The following is a 6312-nucleotide window of genomic DNA, read 5'->3' as shown; positions in this document are numbered from 1 at the left end:
AGAAAATGGTTTCCATGTGATTTTTGTTAGCATGCATGTCCTGCACTTCTCTATCCTTGGATCAAAAGACGGAATTAAATCATGCTTTGACATAAAATACAACTTTTTATAATTCACATGTCCAAGTCTTACATGCCATAAAAAAGAGCAATCATTAACAACATACACGTTGTCTTTCAAAGCATTAGAAATACTAAGCTTAAACATTCCATACAAGTAACCCAGTCCTACAAATAAACCACCTTTAGACAGTACAAATTTATCCGACTCAAACACCATTTTAAAACCTAAACGATTCAAGATTGCACCGGACACTAAATTCCTCCTAAGCTCGGGAGCATACAACACATCCCTTAAAATAAGAGATTTGCCCGAGCTAAATATTAACTCAACTTGCCCCTTGCCTAACACTTTTGCGGTAGAATCGTTCCCCATGTAAAGAATCTCTCCATTGGTCTCCTCAATGAAGAATTTAAACAACGAACGATCCTTGCAAACATGCCTCGATGCACCCAAATTGATGTACCAAGAAGTATCACCATGCACACATAGGATTTCAGAAATCACACACAAATAATTCATTGAAGAATTAGATGAAATTTTTGCACAAGAATTACCTTGCTTTTCTTGGGATTGGCTAGAACCGCCTTTCCTACCTTGAGCTTTCTTGTTGCTCATCTTTTTCTTCTAAATGGTACAATCTTTCTTAAAATGCCCAAGTTTTCCACAAACCCAACAAGCTCATGATGTTTGACCACCACTTCCCACTTTAGACTTTTTGCCTTTGTTCTTGTTTGAGTCATTTCCTCTCTTCCTCTCATTAGGTTTAGCATCCTCCACCACATTTATCGTAGTAGAACTAGGATTAACATCCTTTTATCCCTCTTGCACCCGGATTTCTTCCTCAATCCGAATATGAGAAGCCAAGCTCTCAAGAGTAATGTCATCTTTAATTTCTTATTGAATCTCTAAAAGTCTTCCAAGATTATGGTAGTTTATCAATTATAGAAGAAACAATAAAGGTCTCATCAAGGTTGATATTGTGTTGTCTAAAACTCCCTAAAATTCTTTGGATTTCAAGAAATTGTTCCATAACCGGCCTACTATCAATCATTTTGAAATTATTAAACTTACTAACAAGAAATTTCATGCTAGATGCATCCTCGGCCATGTACTTAGACTCTAGGTCATCCCAAAGACATTTAGCGGACTCATGAAATTGATATAAACATCAAACAATTCATTAGACATACCGTTTAGGATATGACCACAACATATGTAATTGTCATTGTCCCATTTATTCTTCATTCTAGTAGAGCCTCCAATGTCTCATTTTCCTCAACCAATGGCTTTGGAGATGTGAGAACGTAAGTCACACCGAGTGATGTCAACAAAAAATGCATCTTCTTTTGCCATCTTCGAAAATCCACACCCTCGAACTTGTCCAATTTCTGGAAATTTGTCATCATTTCCTTCACATTTTCCATATTTGTAAAGATTATACTTTTGGATTGTTGGGAATTTTGTGATTACAAGGGCCACAAAGAAAATTGCAAATGAAATTAACAGAAAAATCTTCGAGGCGTGAACAGGAGCACTTTCCCAAAAGTATAATTCCGACCCTATACTAGAACCGAGTATCACGGAAATTTACTCAAGAGATACCACGAAGAATAATTGCAATCACAAATAGGATGATTACAATACAATGTAGATAAGCTTTAGTGATTTGTGATGATGAACAATAACTTGCAAAAGGTTTCAAGAGAATGAGAATAAAACTCATTTCTTGAAGTTTTTTTTTTATCATCAATATGAACTCTAATATTTATATCAAGAGCAATAAACCAAGCATAACTGAAGAATAACCGTCAATATTGCCTCCCACGACCTGTCGGGCGAAAGAAATCAAGCAACCCAGAAAAATTTGGGTGCTCTCGCGCCCTACCGGGCGGTGGCTCTCGCCCTGCCGGGCGACGATGGCCCTACTGGGCGGTGACAACGCTTAATTTTCCTTTGCTCTCGCACCCTACCGGGAGGTATTCATCATGCCCCTTATGCCCTGGGTGACACACGTGCTACAATGGCCGGGACAAAGGGCCGTGATCCCGCGAGGGTGAGCTATCCCCAAAAACCCGTCCTCAATTCGGATTGCAGGTTGCAACTCGCCTGCATGAAGTCGGAATCGCTAATAATCGTCGGTCAGCCATACGGCGGTGAATTCGTTCCCGGGCCTTGTACACACTGTCCGTGGCTCGCCCTGCAGGGCGCGCCACTGGGCGGACTACAGGGCGGAGGAACATTTCTCTAAACCAAGATACAAATTTCTCATTTACTTGTTCAATTGAATTTCAACACCTTAACCTAAGAAATTCAATCAAACACATGAATATTTTTCACCAATACTCTTAATAATTAAACAATTACATAGTTAAAGTTAAATGAATCGATTATCAAAAGTAATATATAGGAATGGTAACGGATCGGATTCGGGTCGGATATGGCTAAATTCGAATCCGATCCGTTTAGTAAACGGACCCTGGACTTGGATCGGAATCCGAGTCCGAATCCGAAAAGTCCGATCCGAATCCGATCCGACTCGTAATTTTCGGATCCGAATCCAGTCCGTTTATACGGACCTTCGAAATAATCCGAAATTTTTTTTATTTTTTTCATTTGCAATGACATTTTATACCTATAATTGCTTGTATTGTCATACCAAGTAAAGTATAAACATAACATATTTGAATTATAAACTAAGTTACATAACAAAATTTTGCTACAAAACAAGCAAACAATTGTCTCAAGTTATAAAGCATATGCTCATACTCTCGGTTTCGGACTCGGATCGGACTCAATCGGACTTTGCGTGGGTCCAAGTCCGATCCGCCTCCTACTCGGATTCGGATCTATTTTATTAGATTTGGATTCGGACTAATTTTTAACGGATTCAGATCGGATTTCTTTCTTCGGATCTGATCTGATCGGATTCGAATCGAACTCGGATTAAATTGCCATCCCTAGTAATATAGTACTTGTATTTTATTAGAGGATTTGTGAAATGTATACTATGTACTTGTAATTGGAACAGAATTTGTTAGAAATTTATAATTTCGAGCAACAAAAATCAAAACATGTATAGGTTGTTACAATGTTCCAGTATCAATTTTCAATTTTTGAAATTGAAAACTTTAGAATACCTTGTTAACGTCAGCTCTAATATCGAGTTAGTGGACCCACAAAGTATAATAATGTTATTCGAGTCAAAATCAGAAATCAATCCAAGTTCATTTATGGAAGAATAATTGAATAAATATATAGAAAAACCATTTACACCCAAATCATACAACAATCTAAGCCCAAATCACACTTTTTGTGATTATAAATTTACAACAATTTATGAAGTATTTAACTACATAAGATGACAAGGTTATTCTAAACTAGAACCTGTCACCGGTAGTTCCAAGTCCAATTCTCAACTCTAGTATCATGTTCAATAAAGTTCAGTTCCAATTTGATTTTGAGTAGCTTGTTGCAAAATAAGATAAAGAGGGTTGTATACCAGAACTACCACATTGACAATGGAGAACATTGCTATTAAAAATAATGAACAATAAATTTTCTTATTTCGTTATTTTTCAATAAATGTATCATTTCCTCATATATAAAAAAATAAATAAATAAATAAAGGGAATTATTTTGACTTTTTGGCAACTGTCAAATGACTTTGACCTTTGATTGAAAAAAATTGTTGGCAAGCGATTGGACGCTTGTTGAAGTACTTGAAGAAAACCAAGGAGTTTGGTTTGTCTTATAGTGGATATCCTTCGGTTGTAGAAGGGTATTCGGATGCAAGTTGGATCTCTAACAAAGATCATTCTTTCACAAGTGGATGGATTTTCCTATATGGGGGAGGTGCCATTTCATGGTCTTCTAAGAAGAAAACTTGTATTGCGAACTCTACAATGACATCGGAATTCATTGCTTTGCAGTCGGCAAGTAAAGAAGCCAAATGGTTGAAGTTTCTCATGTTTGAGATTCCTTTGTTGCAAAAACCAATATCACCAATAGTGATACATTGTGATAACAATGCTACATTGGCAAGGGCTTACAGCCAAGTTTATAATGGTAAGTCAAGGCACATTGGAGTACGGCATAGTTATATCCAAGGGCTTATCAAGGATAATGTGATCACTATTGATTATGTTCGAATAAATCTTAATCTCGCCGATTGCTTCACAAAGGCATTGGCAAGAGATGTTAATAATAGGATGGCAATCGGTTTCGGATTAGAGCCCTAAATAATTACAAATGAGGGAGTCTTAACTTAACGCCCAATAAGACATTGGGTCTTAAGTTCAATAAGATTAACTTCCTCATTTGCTAATTGGGAACTTGTTTAATCATCCAAGGTAAAGTTCCGGATTTACTGTGATGTATAAGAGGTTGTTTAACTTAATAGAATTCCTGATATTGTGCTTTGTCACAGGAGCATGTTTGGGATTCTACCTATATAAGTACGAGGTTTAGCCGCTTCAAGAAGCTATTAGGGGCATAGCTTTGATGTACTTATGAATAGATATGGACACATGGCTTAAGTGTCAAGTAAATTTGTATTTAAGTAATTAATCTTGTGTGTGTAATATCTTCAAGTATCCAATATGTGTTGCTTTTGGTTCAAACGTTTTACGATACCGAATGGATACAAATTCTTAAATTGTATGTTGCACTAAGTGGGAGTTCAAGTCTTTGTACACTTTCATTTATGCATGAGATTGTTTTGTGATGATGATGTTTTGCAATGAGTCAAGTTTAATACTCTAAATGGGCTCGCCACCGCCTGGTCGGGCGGGTCTCCGCCCGGTAGGGCGCGAGAGCAAAGACAAATTAAGCGTTGTCACCGCCCGGTAGGGCCATCGTCGCCCGGCAGGGCAAGAGCCACCGCCCAGTCAAGCCAGTCTCGCCCAATAGGGCGCGAGAGCACCCAAATTTTTCTGGGTTGCTTGATTTCTCTCGCCGAGCAGGGCGCGGGAGGCAATATTGACGATTATTCTTCAATTATGCTTGGTTTATTGCTCTTAATATAAATATGAGAGTTTATATTGATGATAAAAAACTTCAAGAAATGAGTTTTATTCTCATTCTCTTGAAACCTTTTGCAAGTTATTGTTCATCATCACAAATCACAAAAGCTTATCTACATTGTATTTTAATCATCCTACTTGTGATTGCAATTGTTCTTCGTTGTATCTCTAGAGTAAATTTCTGTGATACCCGGTTGTAGTATAGGGTCGCAATTATACTTTTGGGAAAGTGATCTCGTTCACGCCTCGAAATTTTTTTTGTTAATTTCATTTGTAATTTTCTTTGTTGCCCTTGTAATCACAAAATCCCCAACAGTAATAACAAAATTATATAAATAATTGAATTTGTATTGTTCCTTATGATGATTCATGTTAATCGACCTTGAATTATTTTGGGACTAAGGCTTCTGTGTTTTTTTTTTTTTAGACAATTTATTTATTCATCCTTTTTACAATCTTAATTCATAAACACTTTAAATATTAAATTCCATCTAGAACTTTTATGTACGGAAAATACCAACTTTAGTAATGAGTAATGACTAATGAGTATCAATTTTATTGGAGGGTTCAGAAAATTAGAAGTAATGTTAAATTCAAATGATACAAATTGAAATTCTGATGTCTATTAGAACTGATGTTCACAAAGGATAAAAGACAAAAGGAATACAAAAGCCCAAGGAGTTTCCCTCAAAAAAAAAAAAAAAAAAAAAAAAAAAAAAAAAAAAAAAAAAAAGCCCAAGGAGTCAAGATTACACTAGTTCTCGGCCCAAATATTTTCAATGCACTTTCGTTAAGGTTTATATTCAAAGTTCAAGGTAATTACTAACAACATCAGAGTGGCGCAGCGGAAGCGTGGTGGGCCCATAACCCACAGGTCCCAGGATCGAAACCTGGCTCTGATATAGAGTTGCTTCCAATGCCATAATTTTTTATTTTAAAAACCTTTTTAATCAATCTTGTAAAAAAAATTATTTATTAATATCCAAAATATAACATTCTTGGTTTTCTGGAATATAAATTTAAAATGCAATAGAAAAGATATCAATTATTGATGCTTCATTAGTCTGCCTATAATCTATATTTCTATTGATAGCTATGTGAATTAAATCTTCAAAAAAATAATTGAGTAGCTATAGAATTAATAGAAATAAAGGAACCGACCAATGTCTAATCACAACTTTTTTTTTTTTTGGGCTTAGAAAGATAAAGGTTTCCTTTTCTATGCTAG

General features: G+C 35.9%; 1 non-coding gene across 1 annotated transcript; it reads left to right on the top strand.

Annotated features, from left to right (window-relative positions):
• The first annotated feature begins 5914 nt into the window (after positions 1 to 5914).
• Positions 5915 to 5986, top strand: TRNAM-CAU (transfer RNA methionine (anticodon CAU)). Its single transcript has one exon. It is a non-coding gene; the product is annotated as a tRNA-Met (tRNA).
• The last annotated feature ends 326 nt before the right edge of the window (positions 5987 to 6312 follow it).

The sequence above is a fragment of the Chenopodium album genome, chromosome 15 (assembly GCF_948465745.1).
Source record: "Chenopodium album chromosome 15, dcCheAlbu1.1, whole genome shotgun sequence".
Lineage (NCBI taxonomy): Eukaryota > Viridiplantae > Streptophyta > Magnoliopsida > Caryophyllales > Amaranthaceae > Chenopodium > Chenopodium album.
Note: the sequence above shows the minus strand (reverse complement) of the source record. Positions and strands in the feature narration are given on the sequence as shown.